This window comes from Neophocaena asiaeorientalis, unplaced genomic scaffold (genome assembly GCF_003031525.2).
Source record: "Neophocaena asiaeorientalis asiaeorientalis breed wild unplaced genomic scaffold, Neophocaena_asiaeorientalis_V1.1 scaffold478, whole genome shotgun sequence".
Taxonomy (NCBI): Eukaryota; Metazoa; Chordata; class Mammalia; order Artiodactyla; family Phocoenidae; genus Neophocaena; species Neophocaena asiaeorientalis.
In genome coordinates, this window is record NW_020173200.1 from 1,659,821 (window position 1) to 1,674,634 (window position 14,814).

The following is a 14,814-nucleotide window of genomic DNA, read 5'->3' on the forward strand; positions in this document are numbered from 1 at the left end:
AGTCTCAATTTCCCCACCTGTAAAATGGGAATAATATCAGTACTTACCTCAAAGATTTAGTGAGAATAGGAAGTGAGAAGATGACTGTCAGGTGATTGGCATATAATACATTCTTGAAAAATGGTAACTACTGTTATTCTTTCCAGTGTTTCAAAGCCTGATTTACTTTAGGGTGGCAGGGATCGACCTCTTTCGATTTCCGTGTATTGTTGGAAGCAGGGGACCTGATGCAGACCCCAGGAACTTTCCTCCTTGAGCCCACAGAGAGGACCAGTGCCGGAATAGTCGGCAAGTCTGGCTTTAGGGCCCAGCTCTACCCTTCCTGTGGTGCCATCTTTGATGAGTTGCTTCTTCTTTGTGAGCCTCACTTTTCTCTCTGTAAAATGGGGCTCAGAATAATCTTGACCTTGTGGGGCTCTGGGGAGGGTTCAGTGGCTTGTCCCTGGGCCTAGTCCACAGTATGCCTTCCGTTAAGGTTGGCGCCCTGGGGAAGAGCAAGGAGACCAGAGGCTCTCAGACCCTAAGAAGTCCAAGGACTGATGGGTAAAGCAAATAAATAGCCTGGCTGGGCTCTGTTTTGTTCTTAGAACTTTATTTCTCCCGAGAAGTGAAATAACAATGCCGTTTATGCTGGTGCAACTTTTTAACTGTGCAAAACACCTTCTCAGTGTCATTCCTTGGGTCCTCCCCACACCTTGTGCAGAGGTCATGACCAGATTTATTTATATGCCCATTGGACAGGTGAGGAGACCGAGGCACACCAAGGTTAAAGCCATTTGCTTGAGGTCACACCAAAGGAGGAATTGGGTAGCAAATGGAAGGTGTGAGACCTGGACCTCTTAACCTCCAGATACCACTATGCAGCAATTTGGAGCCAAAAGAAAGCACAGACCTCACCTCCTGAGTGAGCGGACATGGCCCAGTCGGCATCCGGCTGTGCCCACTTCCCCCACTCCCAGCCCCACCTGGATGCCACCTGGCAGTCACATGTACATTCATCACGGAGGAGCCGGCTGACTCACCGCATTATACCGGAGCTGACTCACCCTTTAGAAGATGGAAAGTGAGACACTGAAAGCCTGGAGAAGCCCTCCCTTCCTCACTGAAGCTTGAAATGAATGCCCCAAACCCACGGCAGTTTAGCTCTTAAGAAAGGGAAAGCACTGGAGGTGGACATCCCTGGACTCAGAAGGCAGTGTTTCTACTCCACTCTGGGCAGTTACGGGTTTGCTGGGTGACTTCAGGCAAGTCACTGTCCCTTTCTAAGCCTCTGTCTCTTCAGTTTCGTAATGAAGGGGTTGCAACAGGTCACTTCCAAGACCTCTGTAGCTCTGGGTTGAGAAGCCTTGTCATAATAAGTGCTAGACCTCTGTGTCCTCTTTTTTTTTTTTTTTGCGGTACGCGGGCCTCTCACTGTTGCGGCCTCTCCCGTTGCGGAGCACAGGCTCCGGACGCGCAGGCTCAGCGGCCATGGCTCACGGGCCCAGCCGCTCCGCAGCATGTGGGATCTTCCCGGACCGGGGCACGAACCCGCGTACCCTGTATCAGTAGGTGGACTCTCAACCACTGCGCCACCAGGGAAGCCCTGTCCTTGTCTTTAAACTGTGATAACGACAACAACAACAAAACTGTGACAACCAATGTCAAGGGTAATTTGATCCTTCTCCCAGTGGGCAGTTGGCTCAGACTTGGATTGAAGCTTCAGCGCTTCCATTCAACAGCTGTGTACCCTCAGGCAGGTTGCTTAACCTCTCTGCCTCTCCCATTTCCACATCCCTAAGATTGGCCTAATAAGTCTGGCCTTGCAGAGCTGTTGGCAGGCTCACAGGAGACAGTGGATAGGGAGGTGTTTGGAAAGTCCAATGCCCCTGCTAGAGCTTGTTATGTATGCCCTCTTCCTGGCATGCTGGGACTGGGACCCTGGCTTAGACTTGTAGGTGTGAGAGCTGGAAAGACCTTAGAACTGTGCTTTTCAACACATTTACAGATGAGAAGACTGAGGCCTAGAGGGGCAGATATGACTTGCCTAAAGTCACACATGGAACTTTATACATCGTGTGCATCTATGCCTCTCGCACAGTGTCCTGCATGTGGCAGGTGCCCAACAGACGTTTGCTGCTGAGGCTGGAAGGCGGGGGCCATGTCATCGAGGGAGGGCCCTGACTGCTTGGCTCTAGAGCCCTCCCCTCAAACAGCTGGCATTCCAGCCTGTGTACCCAGTATTGGAAAGTGGCTTATAGAAGGTGCTGGGGCACTAGTCTTCTGTCTTGGGTGTTCTTTTTATTGGTTCCCAGAGGCCTGGCCTTGTGGCTGAGAGTCCCATCTGTCTTATTTCCTTAGAGTAATCATTGCAAGGAATTTTTTGGTTGCCAGTGTCAATATATTTAAGCCAACTTCAGCCAATAAAGGAGACTTCATTAAAGGCAACAGAGGTGTCTGGCAAACAGTGGCAGGGGTGCAGTCAGAGGCTGACTGAGCTTGGGACCTAGTAGAGTGCCACCGGGATGGTCTACATCCCTCATTCTTGCTTTATTTCTCTTTCCCTTCACAGACAGGCATGTTCTGCTCCATGTGGTAGACTGTAACCACCACACAATGCCAGAATTTACCTGGGACCACTTCAAGGCTGACTTGACTCTCTCCTGGTCTGGATTCCAAATTTCTAGAAGAGAGAAGCGGATTGGCCCAGTTTGGGTGAAATGTTTGTCCTGGGTCCTATTGGCTGTGGTTAGGCGGTGGGGTCATAGAAAACGAACAAGGCTGGCAGGGCTCATATCTGTTGTGAGGCTGGGGTGGAGGAGGATGCAAACACATGCATCCGTTAAAAATGTGGAACAGAGATATATGTTCATTGACATGGAAAGGGAGTCAAGATATTTTTGAATTGAAAAAATGGGTTACAAAACGGTATGTTTATCACATTTTAAAAAGTAAATATGCATATGTAATGGAATTGAATTTCCATACATAGATGCTAAATGGTAATTGAAATTACGGGTAGTAGAATTAGGGGTAATTTTTCATTTCTTCTTTTGTAATACCTGCATTTTTCTCTAATGAATGAGTGTCAGTTGAGTAATAATAAAATGATCACTTTTACCACCCAGGGCTGCAGTGTGTGTTAACTAAGACGTTTATTCACTTATTCAATAAATATTTATTAAGCACCTAGTACATGATGGTGCTTGTGAAAGCTACACGATGACTGGCCAGCAGTAGAGGTTCAGCCATCGGGGTCACCCAAGGCTCTACCTCCAAGGTTTGCACAGCGGGCTGGGTGCTCAGACACAGGTGCTTCTGCTCTAATGGTCTGTACGCGTTCTGAAAATCTAGGAACTGAAAAACGGGGTGTTTCAGCTATCTACTGCTGCCGAATAACCACTCCAAAACTTAGTGGCTTTAAACAGCAATGATGTATTTCTCTTGATTTGGGGGATTGGGCAGTTCTCTTCCCCGTGATGCAGCTGAGGTTATTTATGCAGTTGCATTCGATGGGGTACTTGGCTGGGGCCATTCTCCACATGTGGTGTTGCGTCCTCCTCTGTCTCCAGCAGGGTAGCCTGGGCTTCCTTACAACATGGCGGCTGGGGCCACGTGGGAGAATTTCTCAAGAACAAGCCCAGGTGTGGAAAAACTTATCAAGCCTGCTCATATCAATGCAAATCATTCTGGATATGACTTGCTTTGTCTCTTAATCTATAATGAGCATTTTCTCTTTGAGTAAATATTCTTCCCAGCCTGATTTTTAATGGCTGACTGATAGCCCATCATTGATTCAACCAATCCCCTACTGATGAATATTTAGGTGGCTTTCATTTGGGAACAGTTATAAACAACACAGTGAAGATCAACTTTGTACCAAAAACTAGGTACAAATCCTTGTAGGAGAGGGATTGCCGAGTCAAAGGAGACAGGAATTTTTAAAACTTTACCAAATAGCCCTTCAAAAACATAGTATTTACTTGTTGCATTTCTACCGGCTGTAAAGGGACCTACCCTTTTCACAATCCTCTGGTCAATCCTGAGTGTGGTTTATCTTTTTAATCTTTGTCAGTTGGATGGGTGAGAAATGGTATCTCATCTTTGTCTTCAAAGGGTGAAAATTAAAAGTAAGTTGCCAAAAAAAAAAAAAAAAAAAAAAAAAAAAGTAAGTTGCCCAGAGCCAGTTTTTATCTTTCTCCGGGAAAGCGCCCTAATAAATCAGCAGGGAGAAGGCAGTGCTCTGCGGTGTGTCTCTGCCCGCTGACTCAGGCTGTTAAAAGGAACACAGGGCTGGCAGCTGAGCTCCTGGCTGTGGAGACGAGGTCACCGTGTCCTCACAGTGTGGATCGACTGGGACAAGCCCGCTGCTTTCGTGTCCTGTGTCTGCGGGTCTTCCGGTGTGCACAGGGCACACGGCCCCACCTGCCATGACCGCCAAGTCCATCTTGACTCTGACCCTGCCCACTCTGACCCACTCTGGAGGGCCTGATGCTGAGGCCTGGAACCTGGCCAGCTATGACTAATGACGGTTGTAAGGTGAGGCATATAAAGCAGGATCCTGAGATCAGTCCTTGGCCTTGAGCAACCAGAGCCATACCTCCTGGCCTCACGAATTCATGAACTGGGGGGCAGCTTCCTGTGTGGAAGCAGGTGTCCTGGACTCAGAGTCAGCCCTGCTTCTCACTAGCTGTGGAACAAACAATAGAGCTTTTCTGAGCCTCAGTTGCTTCATCTAGAACGTGGGGGTAACAGAGCTATGAGGATTATTATGTATTTCCCCTGTGCCTGATCCTTGTAACTCTCACAGCACCCTCAAAGGTTGGGCGTATCGTGCCCACTTTGCAGACAAGGCAGAGTGAGGCTCAGAGAAGAGAAATAGCTTTCCCAAGATCATCCAGCAAGTAAGTGGCAGAGCTGGAAATGAGCTCAGGCCAGCCTGGAACCAAAGCCCACGCCAGCTCCTTTTACAGGCTTTGTAAAGGATTGGAGGAGAAAAGGGCATGTGAAAGAGTTCTGCAACGTGTGTCCAAAACAGCTGCAGTTACAACCTGCTGTCACCCTCTGGATGGTTAGAGTCATGCTTAGTGGGTGGGATGGCTGCGCTGGGGACCGACCTTGGAGAGCCAAGTTTCCCATCAAGTTCTCCAGAGAGGTGCCTGACTGCACAGCTATACTTCGGCTTTAGTCTGCTCTCTCCACAGAGAGAGGCAAGGCCCTTCATTTAATAACTGCCGCTATTTACTTATGGAGCTATTACTCTGTGAAGCACCCTGTATTTGCTTTGGTTGTGATCCTGTTCTTTAGCAGGGGCGCAGGGACGTTAGGAGGGCAGGTAACCGCCAGGGCAGCGGAGGTGGATTCCAGGCCGACAGGGGACGCCACCCTCCTAACCAGGACTCGGGAGTGAGGCAGTCAAGGCTGGACCACCAGTGTTTACGAAGCCTTTTACCCCAGGATCACTAGAGCCTTCTTTCAGCCCTGCTATTGTCTGCCCAACAGATGGAGAAACTGAGGCCCAGGGAGAGGAGGGGGCTTGCTCCCCCTACTGCCTCAGCCTGCTCCGTCTGGAATGCGGATGGGGAAGTTGCAGGGAAAAACTTGCCAGCAGGGCTGGACCTTTGCCTACCAGCTGAGTTGTGACCTCCGCAAGGGCTGGGAGTTCCAGGGAACTCAAGGTGGGGCAGTCTGGGTAGAAGTGAGATCAGAGGGCAGGCCAGTCTGCGAAGAGGAAAGGGCAGGTCTCTGGGGAGTTGTGGGAAGAGGAAGGGAGCCTGGAACAGGCCAGGAATGGGGCATGGTCTGCGGATTGCTTAGCGGAAGTTTTAAACTGGGGCCATGTGGGAATGTGGAGCTCTGGGTCAAAGGCTCCTGGGTGCAAATTATAATTGTGCTACTTATGAGAATGGTGTGTTTGGGCAAATATTTCCCTGAGCGTCAGTGTCCTTATCTGTAAAAGGGCTGGAACGTTCCCTGAGTTAGATCCTGGCTCTACCACTTATCAGTGTGACCCAGGGCAAGTGAATTCACCTCTCTGGGCCTCAGTTTCCTCATGTGTAAGATGGGCCTGATAATAATGGTACCTACCTCACCCAGTTATTGTGAAGATTTATGGGTCTAGCAGCATTTGTAGGCTTCCAAGCTTTTCACCTAATCAGTCTTTGCTATCATCATCATCATCTACCTCAAAGTCTTCCTGGGAGGCTTAAACAAGGCGCTGATGCAAACTGTCTGGCAGAGGCATTATTAGATACATCGCCCCTTGGTATCCACAGGAGATTGGTTCCTGGACCCCTGTGGATACCCAAATCGGAAGATGCTCAAGTCCCTTATATAAAGTGGCATAGTATTTGCATATGACCTACACACATCTTACCACATGTTGTAAATCATCTCTAGATTACTTATAATACCTAACACAATATAAATGCTATGTAAATAGTCGCTAGCATGTGGCAAATTCAAATTTTGCTTTATGGAACTTTCTGCCATTTTTTTTTCCAGAATATTTTTGATCCGCTATTGGTTGAGCCATGGATGTGGAGCCCGTGGATTGGAGGGCCGACTGTAATTACAGGGCAGAGTGACAGGTGCTACGATGTAGATGGTAGGAGGTGCTGTGAGACTCAGGAAGATGAAAGTTCTACCTGGCTGGAAGATAGGTGTGGAAGGCTTCCTGGGAGAAGTGGCATTTTCTGGGCCTTGAAGAAAGGACGTGTAGAAGTTCTCAGGTGGAGGAGGGGAAAGGCAGAGAGATAAACTTGAGTGAAAGCTTGGTGGTGAGAGAGCCTGAGCGTGTCTGGGAACGTGGAGCCTTTTCATTAGGCTTCGTGTCTGGGGTGAGGGGCAAGGCATGAGGCTGCCTGGGGGAGGGGGTAGGTGCTGGGTGCAGAACGCCTTGCCTGGGGGTTTAAACTCACTCCAGTAGGTGGGGAGTTCCTATGCCTGTCTACATGGAAGAATCACCTGAGACATTTAAAAAGCACAGAATCCGGGAATTCCCTGGCAGTCCAGTGGTTAGGACTCTGTGCTTTCACTGCTGAGGGCCCCGGGGTTCTATTCCTGGTCCGGGAACTAAGATCCCACAAGCCAGGTGGCGTGGCCAAACAAAATGAAACAAAAAACAAACAGAATCCATGGTCCCACTTGGCAATATTCTAAGTAGCAGGCCTCAGCTGGGACCCAGGACTGTATACTGTTTAAAGCGTCCCAGGAGATTCTGATGCCCACCCACGTATGGGGACAGGGTGTCTTTATGCAGGGAGGGGCCCTATTGGAATACCAGATATGAGCAGAGAGCTTGAGAAGATGGGAAGTGGGTGTAAGAGACCCCTGACTCTGACCCCCAGCCTCCCACCCCTCTCCAAGGAAGTCCACACTCTGATGATCACATTTGCCACCAGGGATAGACCCTAGAGATGCTACTGCCCTATAGCCCTCTAGCTCCAGGAAGAGCAACCTTCTTTCTCTCTGCCCATCTGTCCATCCGTCCATCCATCCAATACAGTTTTTTAGTTCCCCACCCTGCCATTTTCCAGGCATGGTGCTGGATCATGGAGGTACAGGGTGAATGAAGTGGACACTCCGTGCCCCCCTAGATAACCTTCCATCAGTCCTGACTCCCTCAGCTGGCTAGCCTGGAGTGCACTGGGAATGTGGCTGATCACAAGAGAGCTGGGACAGGAAACCCACCCGGGGGCTCAAACAGTAGCAGCAGTGGTCCATCCTCCAGGCCTCCTGGCTTCCCGGTTCCCCTCGTCTCACAGGCCCAGTCTCCTGTCCCAGGTGGCTCAGGCCTTGCCTGCCCAACTCCCAGGGCATCCCTGGGATACCCCCTGCCAGGAGGGTCCTGGTGCTCAGGAGAGGGGGTGATCTGTGCAGCCCTCCCCTCACCCCCCGCCCACAGAGAAGGCAACAGCCTTGGGTAAGGCCTGAACAACTCACGGAGCATTTCCTCACAGGGGCAGCAGAAATAACAAACAGGAGGAAATGACAGGGATTCCCAGGATTTCAGAGCACGCAGCTCCGGTACAGGATGGACCCATGCAGAGAGATGGAGTTAGAACCGTGTTGCAGCAACTTCCTTGCCTCTGTCTTGGAGCCGTCTCCTTGTGGCTTCATGCTTTTGTTCTGTTCTTCTGTTTCATCATCATCCCTTGCCCACCCCAGCCCCACCCTCACCGTCACCAGTGTGGGTGCTGCGGATGTCACTGTCACTCACTGCCATGCATTCATTTCTTCCCTCATTCGTTCAGCACGTAGGTACCACGTGCCAGACAGCGAGGATGAAGCTGCAGGCGCAATCGGGCCTCACATGGAACTCCCACCGGGTAGGGAAACAAACACAGTAAAAGAGCTCTAATACTGATACAAGGTGATTATGGCCACTGTGGAGCTGTGCGCAGGCTGCTATAAACCCAGGGAGGAACGAAGGCAAGACTGATCCTTGATGAATGAGCAGGAGAGCAGGCCAGGCAGTGAGAACAGCACGTGTAAAGGAGTGATGTTTGCAATGACTCCGGCACCGGGAAGGGTCCAGGGACAGAGGAAGCGGAGGCTGGAGAGCTCAGAGGGGCCATCCATGAAGGGCCTTGAATGCCGGGCTAAGGGACTAGAGGTTTCTGCTATAGGCAATGGGGAGCCATTGGAAGATTGTGAGCAGGGGAGGGACACGGTCAGATTTGCATCTCAGAAGCGGATTTGGGTGAATGGGCTGGAGAAGGAGAGGCCGGGCGGAGCAGCCAATGAAGAGGACCCAACATAGTCCAGGGAAGAGCAGCCGAGGCAAGGGCAGGTGGCTCAGCAGGCGTGAGCACCTCTGGGTGCAAGAACTGAGGTGGGCACGGGGCAGATGGGCTACAGAGCTGGCCCCACTCAGGGCAGCTGGGCATTTCCAGGGCTCGAGGTCAAAGAGAGGCTGAGGCAGGCAGAAGCTCCAAGAGCTCCTGGGCTTTGGGCTTGAGCAGGCTCAAGGTCAGCAGATGCAGCTGGGTTGTGTCTAGAGACTTAAGAGGTCCACAGCAGGACCCCAGTCCACACATAGGGGTCAGGGCCAGGTCCAGCCCTAGAGAAGAGTTCCCATGAGCCAGGCTGGCTGTCAGATGGTGCCCTGGTCCTGAAGCGAGAAGAAGCTACAAGTCAAAGCAGCAGACGATGCCTGGCTCCAGCACCTTCATTTCCCGGACCACCTCCCTTCTCTGGCTACCTGTGGAGATGGACTACGGGGGCACCTGGGGCTGTCTTCCTGCCCATGCCTGGCCCCCTCACATAAGGCTCCCCTCAGACTCTCCAGCTACCATCTACTCCTGGCCTAGGGACCCGAAGTCTTCACGGATCGGGCCTACCCCTGGTTCCAAGGTTCTTTGAGGATGAATTCTGGCTTGGCTTCACCTGCTCAGGTGCCTTTGGGAGTGTCCCCACCTCGCCAGCCCCCCCCCCTCAGGATACAATCACGGGATGATGATCTCAGGGTGTATGGCTGGAAGAGCTCACTACCTAGAGCCCGCTTGGCCAATTAGTCACTTGTATTATAGGCATTTATTGAAGCACCCACAGTGTGCCAGTCCCTGGACTGAAGCAGATCCAGTCTTTGTCCTGTCAAAGTACAATGGAGGCAGACAAACACACTAAACACAGCACAACCTATTGTAACATAACAACACAACTCAACACATCTCAGATCTCAGGTCTGTTTTCCAGATCTCTGGGGCCTGAGCTGGAAAGACGTTCAGCTCATAGGCAAAAGGGTTGTGAGGGACAAAGATGCTTGAAGGAATGTCAGCAGTAGGGGGCACAGGTAAGGAGCCTCCACGGTCAGAATACCTGGCTTCAGTCCTGCCTTTGTGATCTTGGACTGATGACTTAACTCTCCGTGCCTCAGTTTCCACATCTGCAAAATGGAGAGAATAATGTGTATCTCATAGATTTTGAGGATTAATTGAGATAATACTGGTAAAGTGCCTGGCACAGTGCCTGGCATGTGGTAACACAGTAGCATTGGCTGTGGTGGTAGTGGTTGTTGCCTTAGAATTATAAAACTGTTATACTCTTAGATTCTTGGAGTCATAGAACCCTAGGATCTTACAACCTTAAGAATAGAACCTAAAGAAAACATAAAGCCTGAATATTAGCTGGGTGGGTCTCCTTGTTCCTTCAGATGGAGGTGAAATTTCCTCTAATGCCTCAGGCCAGGGCTGTCACATTCAGTTGCTCCGGTCGTGCCCTATATGCCTCTAGAGAGAGCCATCCACATAGACTTTGATTGGAATGGAGTCCCCTTGATGCCGTTTGACCCCTAGATGCCTGCCCCACCACACAGGGAGGCCCCACTTTCTCCAGAGAAGCCTGCTAAATGTCAGGGGGTTCACATTAACCCCCGTACTCTCTTCCCCCAGCAAACCATGCTGGCTTTGTCCTGAACCACGCTGACTTGAATGTGATAAAACTCACACTTTTATTTGGATTTCATATAAAAAACAAAATCACTCCTCCCAAGCATTCCTGAGAGTAGACTTTACAGAGGTTTTAGAATGCTCCAGAGAGGGAGCACATCTCATGGAGCACAGCCTACTGGCATCTAGAGAGTACGATGGGTCATGTACTCCCTTTCCCCACCTTACATCTCCCCCCCACCCCACTCCCTCTCTCCCTTCCAGTTCATTCCTCAGGAGTCCAGGCTCTCTATGGGGTCTCTACCCTTATCAAATCATTTCCTCCACAAAGATAGTTCCTTCTCTTCCCAAAAGGACTTCTGGGCCATGTGTTAGGTAATAGTTTTTGTATACCTCATCACATTTAGTACCACTCATGAAACCCAAGACTCAGAGAACTTTAAAATCAAATAATCTTGTATAGCTGATTCACTTTGTTATAAAGCAGAAACTAACACACCATTGTAAAGCAATTATACCCCAATAAAGATGTTTAAAAAATAAAAAAATTAAAAAATAAAAAAAAAAAATCAAATAATCTTAGAAGAAGAATCTTGGAATAATCTAGCCTAAGGATTGTAAATTCTGAGACTCATGGAGAATTTTAGAATCCGCCACATCTTGCAGTTGGAAGGAACCATAGAGAGTCCTGGAGTCCACACCTTATTCGGTGCAGGCATCTCCTCTATAACAGCGTGGCTGGCAGCTGTTCTGACTGCTAGGCCGTCTCTACTGAAACACAGCTCTCACTCTCTGGCCAGGTGGCCCATTCCATTGTTAGATTATGACATCAGCTGCCTGTAGAAATGCTTGCAATAAGGACGTCCCTAATTAACTTTCTTCTGTACCTGTGATAACACAGGTGGACACTAGCTCAAGGTGTGCCGAGTTTTTAGAGCAATGACAATTGGGAAGACCAAGGTGCAGTAAACTAGCTAGACCCGAGAGCTGGGACCTGAGTGATCCAGTACGTGTTAATCACGGTGAGCTCGGCTATGATTGGGGCAGGGCTGCAGCCAGAGAATGAGGATAATGGCGATGGCTACCCTGTATTGGTAAGTTGTACTTTCATTTATTTCAAAATATTTTTAAATTTCTCTTAAGATTTCTTGTTTGACCCATGCGTTATTTAGAAGTGTGTTGTTTAATCCCCAAGTAATTTGGGACATCCCTCCCAGCTTTCTGTTACTGATTGCTAGTTTAATCCCCCTGTGGTCTGAGAGGAGATCTTGTATGACTTCTACTGTTTTAAATTTGTGAAGGTATGTTTTATGGGGTAGGATGTGGTCTGTCTTGGTGAATTTTCCAAGTGAGTTTGGGAAGAATGTGTATTCTGTGTATTCTTCTCGTTGGATGAAGTAGTTGATAGATGTCAATTATATCTAGCTGATTGATGGTGCTATTGAGTTCAACTGTGTCCTTACTGGTTCTCTGCCTGCTGGATCCATCCATTTCTGATGGAGGGATGTTAAATCTCCAGCTGTAATAGTGGATTCATCTATTCCTCTTTGCAGTGCTATCAGTTTTTGCCTCATGTATGTTGATGCTCTTTAGGTGCATACACATTAAAGATTATTATGGGGCTTCCCTGGTGGCGCAGTGGTTGAGAGTCCGCCTGCCGATGCAGGGGACACGGGTTCGTGCCCCGGTCTGGGAAGATCCCACATGCCACAGAGCGGCTGGGGTGAGCCATGGCCACTGAGCCTGTGGTCCGCAACGGGGGAGGCCACAACAGTGAGAGGCCTGCGTACCGGGGAAAAAAAAAAAAAATGATTATTATGTTTTCTTGTAGAGTTGACTCCTTTATCACAATGTAATGCCCCTCTTTATCCCTGATAACTTTCCTTGCTCTAAAGTTAGCTCTGTCTGAAATCAATATAGCTGCTCGAGCTTACTTTTAATTAGGGTGAGCATAGAATGTCTTCCTCTATCCATTTACTTTTTTTAAAAAATTTATTTATTTTTGGCTGCGTTGGGTCTTCGTTGCTCCACACGGGCTTTCTCTAGCTGTGGCGAGTGGGGGCTACTCTTCATTGCGGTGCACGGGCTTCTCATTGCTGTGGCCTCTTGCTGCGGAGCACGGGCTCTAGGCACACAGGCTTCAGTAGTTGTGGTTCACGGGCTCTAGAGCACAGGCTCAGTAGTTGTGGCGCACAGGCTTAGTTGCTCTGCAGCATGTGGGATCTTCCCGGACCAGGGCTCGAACCTGTGTCCCCGCATTGGCAGGCGGATTCTTAACCACTGTGCCACCAAGGAAGCATATCCATTTACTTTTAATCTACACATATCTTTATATTTAAAGTGGGTTTCTTGAAGGCAACATATAGTTAGGTCTTGTTTTTTTATCTACTCTCACAATCTCTCTCTTAATTGGTATATTTAGACCATTGATGTTAAAGTGACTATTGATATAGTTGGATTAATATCTACCATATTTGTTAGTTTTTTATTCATTGCCCTGTTCTTTGTTCCTATTTTTGTCTTCCACTCTTTTTCTGCCTTTTATTGTTTCAGTTGAACATTTTATATGATTCCATTTTTTTCTACTTTCTTAGCATATCAATTATAATTTTAAAAAATATTCTTAGTGGTTGCCCTAGAGTTTGCAATGTACATTTACAACTAATCCAGGTCTACTTTCAAATAACACTATTCTGCTTTACAGTAGTGCAAGTACCTTATAATAACAAATATTTCTAATTCTTCCTTCCCATCCCTTGTATCATTGCCATCATTCATCTCATATACACATGTTGTCATCATCAGACACATTGTTGCTGTTATTATTTTGAAACTTTTATCTGTTAAGATCAATTTAAAAAATTAAATTTATGATTATTTTACCATCACTTACTCCTTCTCTGATACTCTTCCTTTTTTAATGCAGACCCAAATTTCTGACCTATCGTCATTTTCCTTTTCTCTGAAGTTCTTTTAATATTTCTTTCAAGGCAGGTCTACTGGTAACAAAGTGTCTCAATTTTTGTTTGTCTAAGGAAGTCTTTATTTCTCCTTCACTTTGAAGGAAATCTCACAGGATACAGATTCTAGTTTGTGGTTTTTTTCTCTCAGCACTCAGTTTCACCTCATTCTCTTCTTGCTTGCCTGGTTTCTGAGGAGAATTTGGATGTAATTCTTATCTTTGCTCCCCTACAGATGAGGTGTTGTTTTCCTCTGGCTTCTTTCAAGGTTTTTTCTTTATCTTTGATTTTCTGTGGTTTGAACATAATAGGTGCAGAGTTGTTGTTTTTTGGGTGGGGCGGGTGTTATTCTGCTTGGTGTTCTCTGAGCTTCCTGGATCTGTGGTTTCGTGTCTGACAATTTGGGAAAATTCTCCGTCATTATTCCTTCACGTGTTGCTTCTGCTTCTTTCTCTTCTTCTCCTTCAGGTATTCCCAGTACATGTATGTTACACCTTTTGTAGTTGTCTCATAGTTCTTGGCTATTCTGTCCCATTTTTTCCCCAGTCTTTTCTTTTTGCTTTTCAGTTTTGAAAGTTTCTATTGAGATATCCTCAAGCTCAGAGATTCTTTCCTCAGCTGTGCCTGGTCTACTAATGAGCCCATCAAAGGCATTCTTCATTTTTGTTATAGTGTTTTTGATTTCTAGCATTGCATTTTGTTCTTAGGAATTCCAACTCTGTGTACATTGCCCATCTGGTTTTTTTTTTTTTTTTTTTTTTTTTAGCCATGCTGTGGGAGCTTAGTTCCCCGACCAGGGGTTGAACCTGGGCCCTGGACAGTGAGAGTGTGGAGTCCTAACCACTGGACCACCAGGGAATTCCCTGCCCATCTATTCTTGTATGCTGTCTACTTTTTCCATTAGAGCTCTTAATCTATTGACCATAGTTGTTTTAAATTCCCAGTCTGATAATTCCAACATCCCTGCCATGTCTGAGTCTGGTTGTGATGCTTGCTCTGTCTCTTCAAACTGTGTTTGCCTTTTAGTATGCCTTGTAATTATTTATTGAAAGCCGGATATGATGTGCTGGGTAGAGGGCACTCCAGTAAATAGACCTTTAGTGATATGGTGGTAAAGGTATGGGGGATGAGAGGCATTCTGTAGCCCTATGATTAGGTCTCTGTCTTTTAGAGAACCTGCACCCCTGGACTGCAAACTTCATAAGTGCTTCTCAGTTTTCCCCCCTTAGGTGGACAGGATAGGATGGCTGGAGGGGGCTGGAGTTGGGTATTGCTCTTCCATGTAGGTTAGGCTCTGATAAAACTCCAATAGGTTAGGCATTGGTCAAATAGTTTCTCCCGAGGGCAGGTCTTGTTAAGGAGAGCAGAATGTTCCTTTTCCCTTACCCTTGCCAGAAGCAGAGGGGCAGAGCTCCGGAGGTAAAATTCACAAACATGTGGGGTCCCCCTGTGTTTGGGCCCCCACCTGGGCTTTTAAACTCTCT

At 48.0% G+C, this 14,814-nt stretch overlaps 1 non-coding gene across 1 annotated transcript; it reads right to left on the bottom strand.

Moving 5' to 3' along the window:
• Positions 1 to 14,115: 14,115 nt before the first annotated feature.
• Positions 14,116 to 14,188, bottom strand: TRNAE-CUC (transfer RNA glutamic acid (anticodon CUC)). Its single transcript has one exon. It is a non-coding gene; the product is annotated as a tRNA-Glu (tRNA).
• Positions 14,189 to 14,814: the final 626 nt, after the last annotated feature.